Source organism: Coffea arabica, chromosome 6e (genome assembly GCF_036785885.1).
Source record: "Coffea arabica cultivar ET-39 chromosome 6e, Coffea Arabica ET-39 HiFi, whole genome shotgun sequence".
In the NCBI taxonomy this organism is placed as follows: domain Eukaryota; kingdom Viridiplantae; phylum Streptophyta; class Magnoliopsida; order Gentianales; family Rubiaceae; genus Coffea; species Coffea arabica.
The window spans coordinates 54,308,622-54,327,076 of record NC_092321.1 but is presented as its reverse complement, the minus strand read 5'-3'; the positions used below and the strand labels follow the sequence as shown (position 1 = coordinate 54,327,076).

At 31.8% G+C, this 18,455-nt stretch overlaps 2 long non-coding RNA genes across 2 annotated transcripts; both read right to left on the bottom strand.

The window, feature by feature from the left end:
• Positions 1-4,285: 4,285 nt before the first annotated feature.
• LOC140009669 (uncharacterized) lies at positions 4,286-7,523 on the bottom strand. The gene is made up of 2 exons (XR_011817167.1): positions 7,233-7,523; positions 4,286-5,234 (listed from the first exon to the last, which is right to left on the bottom strand). It is a non-coding gene; the product is annotated as an uncharacterized lncRNA (long non-coding RNA).
• A 6,191-nt stretch (positions 7,524-13,714) lies between these two features.
• On the bottom strand, positions 13,715-15,573 carry LOC113700217 (uncharacterized). Its single transcript, XR_011816552.1, has 2 exons — positions 14,918-15,573; positions 13,715-14,167 (listed from the first exon to the last, which is right to left on the bottom strand). It is a non-coding gene; the product is annotated as an uncharacterized lncRNA (long non-coding RNA).
• Positions 15,574-18,455: the final 2,882 nt, after the last annotated feature.

Sequence of the window (18,455 nt, the reverse complement as noted above, 5' to 3'; positions counted from 1 at the left end):
TCGAATGGTGTGGCTCACTCAAGTGGAACTAGAATGTGCATTTGGTACCAATGGAAAGCTGGGAATGTCTAGTTTCAAATTCCACTGACGGCACTCAATTTCGACATCGGAGTACAGAGTTACGAACGAAACAAGCAAGCTGTCTGAGCATTACAGGAACAGTTCCCAGGTTCACTAGCTTCACGAAAATAATTCATTTGACCTACCAAACCTCAATATTTTTCAATGAAATTTTTTACATGAACTATACAACATATAAACATCATATACAAGCCATTAAACCCTCAAAATTCTGCAGAAAAGGGTACGATCAAAGCAGGGGCAAAATCGGAACGTTTTACTCCATGCACTCCTCGAAGTTTCTACTAGTTATACACCATTAATCTACCATTTTGAGCACTAAACCAACATTAAACCCATCATTAATCATCACATCAGCCATCATCCAAGAGTGGGAGTTCATAGAGCCCACTCACCAATTTTACAACAAATTAAAGCTACCCATGAGAATCCAAGAGCTCATGAGTGTAATCTAACTTCCATAAATCAAGAATTAAGAGGTTGATCGTTTATTACCTCTCTTGATGACTAAATCAGAATTTTTGGTCACTTTGAAGCTCAAGAAAACTGTGGAAATGAAGCCCCTTTTCTAGCTTAAGATGATCACCAAGTGATTAGCTAGGTGTGGTTCAATTTTGGTGGAGTTTGGTGGTGTTTTGTTGAAGAAATGAAGATGGAATTTGAAGAGCTTTGAGTTGTTTCTTTTGTTTCCTTGGCCGGCTGTTCTTGGAGATAATAGACAAAATATGACAAATTCCACATCTTTGGCCATTCTTCCTATTTCAATAATCAATTTTGTTATTTAGTTCTCTATCATTGCGAGCATCTTCATGTCCTTCTAGTTTGACACATAATTTGCTTCTGTGTTAATTTTACAATTTCAGTTTGCTAATACTCATAAAACTGAAGATAATAAAAAGATGGCATAGCAATATAATTTCTAGAAAAGAGAGGAGTGAAAATAGACACGAGCTAGAGATATATGATTTTGTTTTTGGTTTTGTAAATCTATTTCTTAAACTGTGAATTATCTATCAGGTAGAGGGCATTATAGATACTATACCATGCCAAAGGAGGTAAATGTAATTACTTAAACCTGAGCAGAACCAAGTGAAGTTGTTGGAAACCTCAAGGGTGGTTTATGAAATTATCCCTTGGCTAAAATTGATGTTTGAGTCCGTCATGATTTTTAGCCCATAACTTTAGCAATACACCTTTAATCATTGTTTTGAAAATTAGATCGGACTGATCGGTTCGACCAATCAGATTGCAAACCATTCATAGCTTTGCTTTAGTTCATATTTTGGGTTGATTGGACTTAAAATCCAGTAAGAACCGTTTGAACCGTGCAAACTGTTTGAACCAATTTTTTTTGTTTTTGTTTTTGTCTATTAAATTGGGAAAAAAAAAAAGAATAGGTTTTCCTTAACCCTAAAGACTAATTATTAAATGCCACATCCACTCAATTTTCTTCTCATTTTTTGCCTCTTTTCAAGTTTGTATCTCTATTTTCTATTTTCCTAACTTCCTCCAAACTCCAAGCTTCTTTTTTTTTTTTTCCTTTTTTAAGTTGCAATCTCTAAATCCTAAAAATGTGAATTAAAATTTAAACTCACAATATAACTAATTCCCATTGACGTAAATTTTGTATAATTTTATAAAATAGTGGTATTTTTGGGTTGGATTTAAGATTTTTTTTTGGTAGATACAATTGAGATTGAGATGAAATTCATTTGTTTCAACTTATAATTTAAAAAATTTATTTGTGAAAATTCAAGTTCTTTGAAAATATTAAACTTTTCATCATATAAAGTTTTAAATTAATCCATTGCATGCCACATTTTGTGCGTATATATTTATAAATTATTATTTAAAAAATGCATTGAACCGGATTAAATTAGTTTGACGGATTGAATTTCGACTCAAACATTCCACTAGTTCAATTAACAATCTGAGTTTCAAAACATTGTTTTTAATTGAAGAAAGTCCTAGTGTTTGGAATCCTAACGCTACAATTTTTCTGGAAGTCAATAACTAATTTTGTCTTCATCTTAGTCCAAAATTCAACAACAAATTCAGTGCAGTGAGTTGTGAGACTAAGACTTTGGAAAGATTATAGAAATTTGTTTTTATCCCCAGACTGAAATTGCTGTTTGAGTCCGTCACGATTTTTAGCCCATAACTTTAGCAATACACCTTTAATTGAAGCAAGTCCTGGTGTTTGGAATCCTGACAAATAGAGCTACAATTTTCCTTTGGAAGTCAACAACTAATTTTGCCTTCATCTTAGTCCAAAATTCAACAACAAATTCGGTGCAATGAATCATGAGACTAAGATTTTTGGAAAGATTATAGAAAATTGTTTTAGAAGGAAAATATTCAATGATGTGGATCATGACACTAAGATTTAGAAAGGGTTAGTTTGACAGGACAAGAAGCAGATACAGTTCAAGAGAAGTAGGAGGCGTCTTCCTTGTAATAGAATAGGATTTTCTTTTCTCCTAAAACGCCTTTTTGTAATAAAATAAGACTTCAAAAAAAATAACAGTAAGATTTTTGGAAAGATTATAGAAAATTGTTTTAGAAGTAAAATTCTTGTCTCAGCCACTAAACTTTTGCTGATTGTTTTAAAAGTAAAATTCTTCTATAACCGACTAAAATTTTGCTGACGGTCAGCGAAAGCTACAGGGACCTATTTGGACTAATAGAAATAAGACATGTAAGCTAGTGCTGCTCAAACGAATTTCTTGTGATGAGGATGATGTTTGACAGGATAGATCATAGAAATGCTAAAGTACCGCTAGTTTCTCTCTCCCAGTCTAACACGATTATATCCACTGTTACAACTTGGAGTGTGCCCAAATCTTAACCTTCTATAATCCAGGGAAAAAAATTAAAAAAAAAACTTACAACTTCCAATGTTGTTTGGGAATTACACAAATTTTTGTTTTCCTCCAACCAAGAAAGGAAAAAATATTATTTGCAAATATCTATCTTCTGCTTACCCAAAAAGAAAATATGTGAGATGCATCATTCTAAATATAATAAGAAAAATTGTTCAAAATGTCACTCATATTTTATTAAATGAAATTTTTTATTTTTTAAAATTGTTAACGTTATATCCTTTATAAATTCAAATTAGCAAAATTTAGTTTCAACTTAAGTTTTCAACCATTTTTTAGCCTAAAATCACTAGACGACCACATGCAGTAAATTTTTTATATACAAAAGGTTAGATTTCACTTTTCTAGTGAAAAAAATGAATATAGATTGAATAAAATCTCAACTTTTTAGGAAAAATATGGTTTGGGTCAGATCCACCTTTTTTAGAGGTAAAAATGAATATAAATTGGGTAATTCATTTAACTACAAATTAATCTTTTAGCCCCCAAAAAATGATCTTATGTGGGTCATGTGCTGGATTTAGGGTAAAAAAGTGCTTGAGTAATTTTCTTCAAAAACTCTCTAGAAAATGCAATCGTAACAACCTCTTAATGGCATAAAAAAACTATTGCAGTAACATTTCAATGCCCACTAATTTGAAAAGTAATAAAAATATTTGTCTTATAAACTTGTTCTATGAAACAAAAATGTCCGCTAAATTAATGATTGATGGTTTAACACCATTTCTATTTGCAAATGATAATGCTGATCGGCATAGAAGGCCAAAAGTCGAGACGCATAATATGCCAGTAAAATTACTTATATATTTTTTTTCAAACACGATAAATTTTATTATAGACCTACTCCTACTCTACACTAAGAAAAAGGGGTGGATCCAAAATGATCAATGGAAAACTCGAAGATGACTAAACTTTTATCGGACCGGATGAATGCCTTTGCACCCGTTGATAAAATTTTCAAGAGTAGTTGGTTCAGTAAAATAACCTATACATTGACTATGCAAGGCTCCTGCACAACTGATGACAAGGGGAAGAGCTAAATGATTAAGTAAGGCAGGAAGCTAACAAATGAGGTGTTGTGGCTACGGATCCCCGTCTGTCTTCAAGCACGAAACAAACAAGGCGACCCAAATGCTGTTAATGCTTAGCGGTACTCATATTTTCTTATTTTGGATATCCATCTTCTCATGATCTGAGTTTATCCACTCCTTTTATTGGTATATAGGTCATCTTATCGGGATGTGTGACAACCCCACCTTCTCTTAGGGCCTACCCTAGAAGTTAGCGGATCGCCTGCCTGGCTCTCGCCAGAACTCAATCACTTACATGAACTTCAGAGATAACATTATCATTGAACAACTGAACATTCACTCTTAAGTACCACTCCAATCAGCTTGAAACATAGATTTGTCCACTAAAAGAAACAAAATACTCGTTCTAAACATCCATTCTTAATATTACATCAACTCAAAACAGAAGATTCAACCATCTTAAAATACAAAAGAAAACGTGACTCCAATATATACACATAGTGATGGAATTTCCCAAAACAACTTTCCAATTCCATCCAATCACTTTTCAATCTCCAACTCCCGTAAGGAAAACAAAGCTAAAAGGGTGAGTTTACACCCGTGAGGTTTCCATGCAAGCAACAATCAATAAGCACTTAAATCAGTATACGGTGCTCGCATTAGAGCCACTTCAATGCGAGCACCAAACAATTACTTTTAAAAAGATACGGTGCTCGCATTAGAGCCACTTCAATGCACTACACACTCCACCGAACTCCTCCTTATAACCTCCAAAATAATAAACACTTCCCTCACTTGGATGGCCATATCAATATCAGTAATCTGCTACTCCATGGTAATACTCGAGTATACCGAAACACTTACCCAAAGCTACCGTCCTACCCGACCTGGCTCGAATAGTCCGTTGAACAGAGGGTTTTGGGGCCTAGTTTAGCTAGTGTGATAAGGTACACACATGGCTTACAGTCATGCACACTTACAATATCACTTGATCAATTATCAACCTTCAACCTCAACTAAGCCGAGTGCGATAAAGTACACCCTCGACTTAGAAGGTGAGGGACAATTGAAAACACTTCACAATGAATCACTTAGCAATATTTCATAATAAGCACATTTGCCATATAATTGCACTTAGGTACACATAAGCAGTTTAACACATAAATTCGGAAAACACTCACCAAAGATTTAAATGACTACTCTCGAGTCTCGAGTTGGTTTCCTGGTTCACGGCTACTTCCTGGTACAAGTTAATAATTCTAAAGTGAGTATTCATTTTACATACAACCACTCATCTTACATAATTTAAGGTTTAAGTAACTAAAACCCAAGTTCCTAAGCTTATAAAACGAATCACCAAAATCTAGCAACCTTCCTTACGTTTGTCTTCAAGATTACTAAGTTTGGTAGTTTTAAACAAGGTTAATGTACATATACACCAAATTTTAATATCATATAAACACTTGAGCTAAGATTAACTCATTTCCAATCTAATGTGCAAGGATTAAGACAAGCAAACGTTTCATTTCTTCCGTCTAGGCTAAAACAGATTCTTGTTTGACCTTAAAGTACAAATATAATATATTCAATATTCATTTATCATTTTATTTTGAAACTCATTGACTTTATTGTTTTAATCAAGAATTATACCTGTTTTTCCAAGTTAATAATTTATAAGATATTTATTTTAGGATTAAATCATTTTCCACTCAAGATTCTAAGATTACGGTTTAGGAGTACTTCATTGGTCCCCTTTTTAATTAATTAAACTCTAGGTTATTTGTAAGTTAAATTTTATTCCACTACACCAGTCCCTCAAATTTTATAGTCTTTAAAATATTTGTGAAGACAATATTAAGTAATTAGAAGCCAATTTAGGTACATAATTATCATGAGTTTTCCCCTCATTTGCTTTAGTTTAACTCTACTTGTGGAGCTGTATATAGCCATTAAATCTCAGGGTAACCGTAGCTATCATTTATGAAAGCTTACAAAGTTGGAAATTAGAGGAAATGCTGGTTCAAAGTTGGTTCCTCACGGCCATTATCAAAGCAAAGTGCATCCGGGAACAAAAGGAAAGCAACAAGAAAGGCAGCTTTGCCACCCTCTGATGTTTTGATCACAACTGGAGCTACGCTTATCGGATTGAGGCGAATTTTATAGCGTTTCGAAGCTAAGACATAGGCCTACATTTCTTCTGAAGACATTGACATCCAGTTATCGCATTTTCAAGGCCAAAAAGGGACGGTCAGAAGCACAATCTGTTTCATTTTCTCGGTCAGCAACCAAAACTAGTAACGTTACTTCAAGCTTTCGACGAAAACTCTATTCTTTCACTTGCTTAAAGCTCTAAATATTTAAAGTACATTCAGTCCAGCATATACCAAGGCAAATAGCATCTAGTTTCAACAAATTATTCAACCCAAAAGCTACGCACAATAATCTGTCTTCAACTAATTACAATTTACAGCAGTATACCAGTTTAACATGTGGTGTTTTCTCATAATTTTCTTTTCAGTTTCATGCTCCAACTAGACATGCAGGGGATGATCATTCAACTACAGACCATCTTAAGCAAAACATAGAAATTTATAGCCAAAAATCCAAGAGAAAAGCTGAACCAAGATTTATATCCTCTCTCGGCTATAAAGCTGGTTCGTAGAAGCAAGTAATGCCTAAAGACGAGTTTCTTCTACTAGATCCCTCCATTTTATGCTCAAACCTCTCATGCATGAAGAAATCAAGATGTTGTACAACATATTACAGATTAACACAGAATTTTAGAGTCATTATTCACCAAAGACAGCTGAAACTTTTCCATCCCCCCCCCCTCACTCGGATGAAGCTGGAAAAATTCCAGCAAGGATCTTCGATCGGTCCTCCCAATTTCCAACTTTTCCCAAATTTCTTCAACTAAACTTCTTATAATACCTGAGATAACCATATTACATGCTTTTCTCATATTATATTTTCCATTTTTACACTGCTAATGAGCTGAAATTCATGTAATTAACTCCCGGTTGCTACAAGATAAGTTTTAGCAGAGGAAATGAGCTTCGATTGAAGAAAAATTCTGGTTTGAGGTTAAAATGATTATTTAACCTCAAACCAGAATTTTTCTTCAATCGAAGCTCATTTCCTCTGCTAAAACTTATCTTGCAGCTTGTTTATATATATATATATATATATATATATTCATTTATACTCAATAAATAAGTATTGATCACAGAGAATTTACCTCTTTCCTTTAAGAGTTAAAATTGCAGACTGACCAGATTTTCCCAGCTTTGTTTCCTCAAGGTCTGCACCAGCTATCCCTCCTGTTTTCCTTGCCTTTCTCTTCTTGATTATGATCAGCAGATGATAAAGCTAACCAAATTTTCTCTCTCGCACTCTTAGTTCCACCCCCTTGGTTCTGTTTTTGGAAAGAAAGAAAGAAAGCTACCTTGTGTTTCTTTCCTCTCGGTCACCGCCCAACTAGAAATTTCTCTCTCTTTGTTTCCTCTCGGTTGTCTTCCAGAAGATGGCTTCTTTAGGTTGCATAGTAGTTTAACCAAGATTCAGGGTTAGTTAGGTCATTGGTATTAACTTATTTGCTCACTAAGGGGCTGCGGTTTTATTATTTCATGCATTGACTCCAAACTTCATTTGTTCTAATTTATATACCCTTACAAAATTCTCGTACATTAATCTAGGAGATTTTCATACATTCGGTTTTAAAGGAAAATCAACTAGACATATAATTTATTCAACTGTATAATATATGCTACGTGTCTAGTAATATATGCAAATGACACAATTTACAATATACATACCATGTGTTTATTTGATTCATAAAAATTTTTCTACACCAATCTAGGATATTTCTAATTCTCGATTTTATAGAAATTCAATTGGACATTTAATTTAACCACTTATTCGTTATATGTAATATTTCCAATATCAAGGTAAATAAAATAAAATAAATGCAAAGCACACACCTGATTTTCTCGAGTTCTCACAGGATGAAATCTGCATCAGTTCATTATCCTATATGCCTATTGGCATGTATAATTTCCAAGGGGAAAATGCAAATCAAAATTAAATATGATACCCTAAATTCGAGTAATTTGTTTACAATTTCATTGAAAGCACTTTAATTTGAGGACGAAGTCTAGTCTATATAACAATTAGTATAGTTTGTGGCATTTGCTACTAACACAATATAATTAATTGGATTAAAGTTACTAAGCAAGTGAAAGGTAAGTGTTAAAAGTAACACTTACTAAAGATGTTGCCATTGTCGAATTCATTTTAATTTAATAGTAGGACCACTCGTCTTAACTTACTGATGGTCGGCTAATGTATGAGTTTTATATGAAAATAAAATCTAGAATGTATGATTATTCAAAATGTGATCAATTTTAAAATATACATTGCTAATTGAATGTAAATGAATTATTCCATCATGTACAACTTAATCATTCATTATGCTTGTCCTTTTTTTTTTTTTAAGAAACTACCCTTTAAATATTAGTTTTTTTCCTTTTTCTTACAACTCAATTATCTCCTTAAAAGCTAAAAAAGAGCCTTTAAATTTCACAACAAAATCTTAATTCAGTATATCATGTGACATATAATTCTTGAATTCTTTATGTAAATAATTTATTTAAATGGTTTTGACTGTGTTTACTACTATGAATCAGAATAGACTCCCAAAACTTTAAGTTGCTAACGCGAGTACTAACATATTATTTTTTACCGCAACCGTCATATCATTAATGAAAATTAACATATGACTTTTTGAAGAGAAAAAAAAAATCCATTCATACTAATTGAATTGACATGTGGTGGCATAATCAACTTCAATCTCTCTCTCTCGAACCAATTCACGTATGATGTGATATTTGATATCAATATATTTACTATGCCTATGCAGTACTGGATTCTTGGACAACTCAATCACTGACTTACTATCACAATAAATTTTCATAGGATTAACTTGCTTATATTATAGAACACAAGCATGCGACGCAACCACAAAACTTGAGTAGCACTATTAGCCGCTGCAATATACTCCGCTTCCGCTATAGACAATACAGTCACCTATTACTTTTTAGAATTTCAAGAAAACACACTAAAACCAATAAAAATGCATATCCTAAAGCACTCTTCCTCTCTATTGTATCACCTACCCAATCACTATCTGCGTAGCCAAAAAACTAAATTGGATTATTTCTTGAATAAAAAATGTCATCACTACGAGTACCTCCAATATATCTCAAAATTCTCTTAACCGCCTGCAAATGTGACTGATGTGAATTTTTCATGAACCTGCTAATCAAACCAATAGCACAATTGATATCTGGCTTTGTAGTTGTCAGATACCTCAAACTTCCTACCAACTTTTAAAGTAGGTAGGATTTACATCTCCACCCGTACCCTCCTTGGTCAACCTCAATTTTTCTTCAACTGGTATCATAATTGGTTTCGTTGTATCCATCTTGAACTTCTTTAAAATGTCACCTTTATATTTTTTTTGAAATATAAAAATTTCACTGTCAGATTGAAAGCCTTCAATTCCCAGGAAATATGACATGAGTCCCATATCTGTCATCTCAAATTGTTTAATCTTGACTTCTCTGAACTCTGCAATCATCTCTAAATTATTTTTTGTAAAAATTAAATCATCTACATACAAGCACACAATAAGAATATCACAATGAGTAGAAAATTTAATATTTAAAGTGTGCTCATATAGACACCACTAAAAATCACGAGTCAGAAAATAGGAATCAATTCTTGCATACCACGCTCTTGGGATTTGTTTCAATCCATATATGACTCTCTTCAATCTATACACCTTATTTTCTTGTGGTCTTCTGACAAATTCTGCTGACTGCTCCACATACACTTTTTCATTAAGAATTGCATCCAGGAAAACTGACTTGACATCTATTTGATAAATTTTCCAATTATTTTGGGTAGTTAAAAAAATTATCATACGAAATGTGTTAAGTTTGGTAACAGGTGCAAATATTTCAAAAGAGTCAATCCTGTGTTTCTGCTTGTATCCCTTCACCACTAATCTCACCTTGTATATATCAACTTTTGCACTGGATTTAAATTTTGTCTTATATACCTACTTCACTCCAATGACTTTCTTACCAGTTGGAAGAGAAGTAAACTCCCAAGTGTCATTATTCTTTATTGCATGAATTTTTCCCTCTATTGCTTTCACCCAATAATCATCACTAGTTGCCTCCTCATAAACAATTGGGTGACAATTTGCAAACAAAATAAAATTAACAATATGCTCGTTAGAAGGAATATCATCTGGTGTAATAACATAATCCTGTAGATGAGCTGGCATCTATCGCTGACGCTGTGGACATCCAATTAACTCAATCTGTGGATCCTGAGCAATTGGTGATGGCAGAATATCATCATTAGATTCTCTTGCTGATAATTTAGAGTCACCTATGCTATTTTAGGATCTCCAGTACATTAGTCACAAACTCTTCTTTCGTCAAAAGTCACATCTCTACTCACTATCAACTTTTATGTTACAGGATTATACAGCTTGTAAGTACGGAAGATTTCACTATAACCAATACTAGTAAAAGTTGGCTGTGCATACCTTGAAGCATTTAAGGTTAGCAAAATTTGATGGAATGTTTGTCAGTAGAGTGTCATGTGTGGAAGTATACGTAAAGTATGTATATTACTAAAACGGAGAGAAATTAGATTATCAGTATTTAAATTTGAACAAATGAACTTTGTTATTTTTTTTGTCAATTTTCTTATGAATCATTAATACATTAATATTTAGTTAAAATATGAGTCATTAATGCTGAAATTACCACCAAGTATAGCATGCAAATTTGATGAGAAAAATATGTCTTTATTACATTTATTAAGATGCTTTTTTTTTCCTTTTTTAATGATAGCTTTCAAGTATACATTTTTTTTTGTGATTGTCACTAGATTTATAATTGTCTACATTTTTCGTTTAATAATGTTACTAAGAATTTGAACATGAACAAATCAAAATAAAATTGACACAGAAAAATGTACATTGCATTAAGCAAAAATAATAATCTTGTTCTTTATAATAGGATAGAATAAATTTTAAATAATCTTTTGCTTTACATTAACTTTAAATGATAACTTATTTTGACAAATATAATTTTAAATGATAAGGTTGAAAACTTGAATAGAAATAATTAAATCTTAAGTTAATTTGTCAAATATCAGTTGAAACGTTAATATAAATAGTAATAAATATAAATTCTAATTGAATTATATATGTTCAAAATATAGAGATTGAAAAGTCTGCTCAAAATAATTTAACCTTATAAAGAAATGGTAAATGCAATCTAATTTGGGTCATTGAGTAATTTAAAGCAATGCAAGTCCATAGAGAAAGCAAAAGAGAAAGCTTAAAATTCAGACAATAAAAATATGAATAAACATAAAGTCAAATGTTACTAAATATTTGAATATGAACAAATCAAAATAAAATGACACAGAAAAATGTACATTGCATTGAGCAGAAATAATAAACTTGTTCTTTATTATAGGATAGAATAGAATTTAATTAATCTTTTACTTTACATTAACTTTAAATGATAACTTATTTTGACAAATATAAATTTAAATGATAAGGTTGAAAACTCGGATAGAAATAATTAAATCTTAAGTTAATTTGTCAAATATAAGTTGAAATGTTAATGTAAATAGAAATAAATATAAATTCTAATTGAATTATATTTGTTCAAAATGAAGAGATTGAAAAGTCTACTAAAAATAATTCAACCTTATAAAGAAATGGTAAATGCAATCTAATTTGGGTCATTGAGCACATTTAAAGCAATGCCAAGTTCATAAAGAAAGCAAAAGAGAAAGTTCAAAATTCACGCAAAGTGCCACGTGTCAGCAAAGGGGACTACTACAGTAACTATTGCCTTTTGTTTATCTTATAGTAAGAAAGACACACTTCTCCTCTTTGTTATTAAGTTTTTTTTCTTAATTGATCGGGAACATGGAAATATGCAATACACCCAAAAATTTTCAGATGATCAAGAAATAGTCTTTTATCACTCCAAACTTCTTTAGGAGTTTTTTCGAAATTACTTCTGGCAGAACATCTATTTAACAGATAAATTGCACAAGAAAGTGCCTCTGTCGAAAAAGACTTTGACATATTTTTCAGTTTCAACATACACCTCACCACATTCATATCTGTCCTATTCTTTCTCTCTGCCACTCCATCTTGTTAGGGAGTGTACCTGAGAAGCAACTGATGTTGTATCCCATTTTTTTTCAAGAAAATTATCACACACCAAATATTTCTGATCCCTATTTGTTTTCAAAATTTTAATCTCACACCCACTTTGCATCTCAACAAAAGTTTTAAAAATTTTAAAAGTATCACAAGTATCAGATTTTTGTTTCAAATAATACACCCAAACTTTTCTGCTAAAATCATCAATAAAGGTAATAAAATACTTGCAATCACCATTAGAAGAAACCTCCATAGTGCACAAGTCTGATAGAATAATTTCTAATGGTTTTTTGGCCCTCCATAATTTATCAATCTGAAAAACATTCCTATGTTGCTTTTCCAAAACACACATATCACAGATTCTACCAGAATTTCTAATACTAAGCAATCCACCAACCATCTTTTTACTGGCTAAAAATCTTAAACTATCAAAATTCAAATGACCAAATCGCATATGCCATAACCAATTACTGTCATCTTTCATTGTATTCAAATAGAAAAAATTGAAAGAACTCAAATTCAGTGAAAATAAGCGATTTGAAGTCATTGGTACATTGACAATCATTCCAATATTTTTTTTTTATCAAAAATGGTACAAGTACCATTCCTGATACGAATATTATATTTTTCTTAGACAACTGGCCCATACTCAACAAATTATGATGCAACCTAAGAACATATAAAACATCAAAAATAAAATTAGTAGACCCATTTTTCAGGCTAATAGAAAATTGTTTTCCTTGTCAAATACTGGTAAAATAGTGTTATTTCCAAATTTAACTTCACCATAGACAAATTCACCAAGTTCAACAAATAATTCTTTCTTGCCAGACTTATAGTTACTGCAGCCCATATCCAAATACCATTTATTTTTTATCAACCACATCAATAGCATTACAGGCTAATAATAAAGTTTCAAATTTATTATTATTATCTTGCACCTAATTGTTAGCAATATTAGTTTGAAAATTTCTATCTATATTTTCTCTAAATCTACTTTGAAATTGTTTATGTCTCAAATTTTCACAATTATAACATTGAATTTTCTATCCAAAATTATTTTGAAAATTATTTTGATCAAAATTACTTCTTCTGCCAAAATTATTACCTATACCTCTACCTGGACCACATTTAAAATTAAAATTATTACCTCTATCGTGTTTAGGATTTGATGTACCTCCTCTACCTCTATTATTGTGGCACGACCACTTCTGTTATTATAACCACCTATGTTTTTCTAACTGGATTCATCTTACTCTCTGACATCATTATTGCCTTTCAAATTTAGCTGAATCTGTAGCGCCTTCTCTACTGTATTCTTCTTCGAGGTATCCTCCAACTTCCCTTAATTCTTTGTTCTTGCAAAATTAATGACCCATGCAAATCTTCAATACTCAAATTCCCCAAATCTTTTGTTTCCTGGATCACAACTACTATATGATCAAATTTCATGGTTAGGGTATTGAGAACTTTGTCAATAAATGTTCTGTCAGAAAGGTCATACTAATTGAGTTTCATCTCGTTTTTAACCAATTACTTAAAGACACATGGCTACATTAATAAAATAATGCTTGGTTTAATTTTTTCTACACAAATTTCCTGCAACTCTGGAAGTTATTTCTTTGCGTCTGCCCCCATTTGTTCTTATCGATCTCCACTTTTCATCTTGACAGGGCTGTAAAGACCACTATCCCCAGGATTTTCGCTTTAAAATCCGGGCTTTCTTCTTCAGAGGATTTAATGGAAAGGAAAAAACTTATGTTTAATTGCTTCTTGCCCTGCTGTTCAGTCTTGATCAGTTTCATAGTTCGATTTCTTTGTGGCCTCCAAACTTTTCCTTAGACGATGAAGCTCTTTGATGTAATAATGAAGTCTGTCAATCATCACTCCCAGGAACAAGCTAAAACCTGCACAAAACCATCTTTCTCAAGATTTTCTTTAAGATTCTCTTTAGAGAAATCCTAACGTTCGAATTAAGAAATGGAGTTTCATTTTAATGTAGTTCCGAGGTCCAATAGTAATTTTTAAATGAGATTTCGTAAGAAAGAAAATCATAAAACTACCAGATTATACAATTCAAGATTTCGTGAATAATTGATACATTTAAACGCAACTGATGTTCTGGTAGTATTTGAAGCATCTGTAGGAACTTAAATTTAAAAAGTAATCAAGAAAGAAAAAACTCATCGAGAACGTCAATTGTCCTATTTGCCCAAGTTTTTTTTGGATAATCTTTTTATACATTATCAATGTAAAGATTTTTTACATAAGCAAGTTTAGATCATGCCACATAACATGAATTCAAATTTAAAATTCAAATCATGCATATGTGATATACATCTAAAGTTGCTAGTATAGAAAAAATTAGTACACTGTCATTTCATAAAAAGATAATCTTTTTTTTTCTGCTAAGTTGCCTGATTAAGAGGACTAAGAATTAAATTTTGAAAAAGTGAAATTAAATTGAGAACGTGACTCATGCAATCCATGCACATTAGTTTTTTGTATAACTATAGTTAAAATCAAGCAGGCGATTGTCTACATGTAGGTAGGACAATAAATATTAGCGTATGCATGTAGGTTTATAAATTTATGCACAAGACACAATAAAGTCAATTCATGGGAATTCATAAGAAGACATGAAAGTTTTTGCTTACCCAAGAGAATGGCTTCTAAAATTTGATTGACCAAAAGAATCTGATCAGTTGGGTTAATTGTGCCTGCCTCGACTGCACGATTCTGAATTTTCATGATATTGTTGAGGGTGGAGATGAAAATCATGAACAAGGTTCCTGCAACGGTCTTGGCTACCACAGGTCCTCGACCTTGCTTCATTTTGTCCACCATCATAACCGTTGGCTTTCTCAGAGGTGTTCTGAACAGAAGGGTCAGTATCAAAACCACTTCAGCAATAACAAGGGCGGAAAACGGTTGAATCATTTTTTTTCCCTATCAATGGAAAGAATATGTAATGGAGGCAATAAGAAGTTTTTGAAATTCAAATTTTTTTTTTAAAGAAATCAAATGTTAAGCTCTCAATTTCTGCAGGAACAAATTCTCATCCATTCCACCTTCTTGTCATCTTGGGGGAAAATTTAATCAAATTAGTCAGATAGTGGACTCTAATACAAGGCAAATTGATTGACTCAGGAAAGATCAATTTCATGTCGGAATAAGAGGAAAACTAAATGGTGGTTCAAAGACATCAACGGAATGTGTACAAAGCAAGCATATCACAAGGGCTAGGTGGTTGAAGCAAAGAATATATTGCAGAAATGCCTTTCTTTTCCTTTCTCCGTTTGCTATGTTTTTTTTTTTGGATAAAAATTTCGTCAAAATTTGAACTAATGGTAGAAGTTACATCATCAAACATATACAGGTATCAAAGAACAAATTTGAAGAATAGATACACAATGGCATGGTGGTTGAAGCAAAGAATATATTGCAGAAATGCCTTTCTTTTCCTTTCTCCGTTTGCTATGCTTTTTTTTTTTTTGATAAAATTTTATCAAAATCTGCAATAATGGCAGAAGTTACATCATTAGATATACACAGGTATCAAAGAATAAATCTAAAAAATAGTTACTACATATCTAAAGAACAGATAAAAATTAGACTGTAAAATTCCAAAAAATATTTTAAAAATAAGATAAAATAATTGTAATCCTACAAAAATCTGTGCAAGTTTCCAATCGCCAGATTTGCTTTTTTCAAAAGATATGATTTTTAACATATTTGATAAAATGATAGTTGGAAAAAAGGTATTAAAAAAATATCCCTTTATCAGATGTAGGTTACTCTTGCTCCGTGGTTTGGTTTATGTGTCATATCTTCAATATGAATGTGGCCACTCTTCGAAGGATTTTAAGATTTGGTCCAAAAACCTCGATTCTTCCATCCCATTTTCTTTCCCTTGAAAAAAAAGTTAACATTAATCGAGTCGAGTCAAGTGAATAGTATATTATTCGACCTCAACTCGAGTTAAAAAATTTAGAGTGGAACTCAAGTTCGAACTCATAGAGTTCTTGAAAGTTCGAAAGTCTGGCTTGAGTTCAAATTCAATTTTATTTTGCATTACTCAAGGTCATATTTATCAAGCCCAATCGAACTTATTTCGAGCCCAATTTAGCTTATTTTGAGCCCAATCAAGTTTAAAAATATAAATTTATATTTTATATAATTTTAAACAAGAGACAAAATAGATATTTCATACTAATAAATAAAAAATTACATATATATATATATATATATATATGTATGTATATGTGTATCTATGTGCGTGTGTATGTGTGAAGTTCGATTGAACTTGATCAAACTTGACGAGTTCCATTAACCTCAACGAGTTTTCAAGTTTCACATATTAAATTCAAACTCAACTAGTCTAAAAACTTGAAATCGAACTCGCTCAATATAAGTTTGGAGTATGATCTGGGGTCTAGGTTTGTTTAGTCAGTAAAAGTCAATTGACTTCTTGACAAAAAAAAAATATATAAGTTTGAAGTTGAATTTTGGCCGAGCAAACTTGTGTGTTATTCAATTTAACTCGTTTGGTTTGCACCCCTTACAGAACCCCACTAAATCTCACACCCGATATTTGGGTCAACGGACTAGCCCAATCTCCTATCTTAACAACATTCTGAGCCCAGTCTCTCAATGCACTAGCCCAATTGTTCAATTAGCCTGGGTTATGGAAAATTCGCTGAGTGAACTGGGTAACAAAAGTAAAAATAAAAATAAAATTGCTTACTGAAAATTTTATAGTGCATACTAAGTAAGGTAAACAAAAATGTGACTTGTTAATTGGTTAATTTATCAAATAATAAAAATAAGTTATTATGTGAATAAATAAACAAATTACATATTATAGTTGTAATTTAGTATGGGCAATAATAAATGTATATAGCTATTTGATTTTCTTGATTTTAGAGAAAAAGATTGCAAATACTACTTATTTCAAGTTATTAGCCTTCCAATGCATGCAATTCTAAAACTTCCCATTTGCGTATATACAATTGAAAACTCAATGTATATTGTTTTAACGAGTTTGGTAAATATTTTTTTAATATATTTTTCTAGCGGGAGAAAAGTAGAATTTAAAAAAGTAGCAGAGAAAAATGACATTCAAATCTAGAACTTCTTTTCTTTTTTTTTTTTTTGAAATTTCAATTTTAGTCATTAGATCAAAACCTCTTTGGCTCGATAAACATATTACAAAATCCTGAGACTTCACGCACGATAGACCAACAACAGCCAACACTTTAGACCAGGTCTTGACAATTTCAAGGCCTTGAAGGACTAAAAACATGCTCTTGCCATCAAAATCTACCGGCAAAGAGTGAACATGATCAAGTATCATGTCCATAAATTAAACACAATGTACAAGATAGTAAAAAGATGTTCCCAAGAAATCTAGAAAACTAAAAATAGTAAAATTTGTACTATCACCAGAAAACTTTTCACACTGCAGGAATTTATAATGTAGGAAGGAGGATATTTCATAATTTGGGATACTCCTTTGTATGTTAAAGTGGAACATAAGTACCTATCATATGAAAAATCAAGTAATAAGTGGGTCCACAGTTGATGCAATTTTTCTATTGGGCAATCTGAACTGGACATCTTCTCACCCTCGTAAATGGCATTATCTATTCAAAGTCTTTTTGGTGATGCATTCTTGTGTCCAAGTTGATATATTTAGTACAGAAGGCAGTTCTTTGGAACACAGGAAAAGATTACAGAAGACAGTTCCTGAGAATGCAGTAAAAGATTTATCTGAAGGGCCTTTCATAAAATGGCGCACGTTTTGGAATACATGCTACTAATTCTACTTCACAATCTTGGTTTATAATTTATCATAGAGTGCACTTACAAAAAAAGTTGTAAATTACGAAATTTTTAAATGACAGATACAAATATAAAAATATCTAAATTTAAAGAGGTGGATCATCATTTAATTTATTTTGTCGCTTAATTTGTATGTTAATTAGTATAGAATTTTCCTTTATTGTATTAAGCACAATTTGGTCCCAAAATCTAATTTGAGACTATATGCCCCATAATGGTAGAATCATATTCGCTATGGCCGAAGTCTCTTTAATCAAACATAGACTTACAAAGACAAAAGAACCCTAACCTAATGCTCTCAGGCCTCAATAATACTATGCTAACAAGAAATGAAACATTTTCCCGCCAATT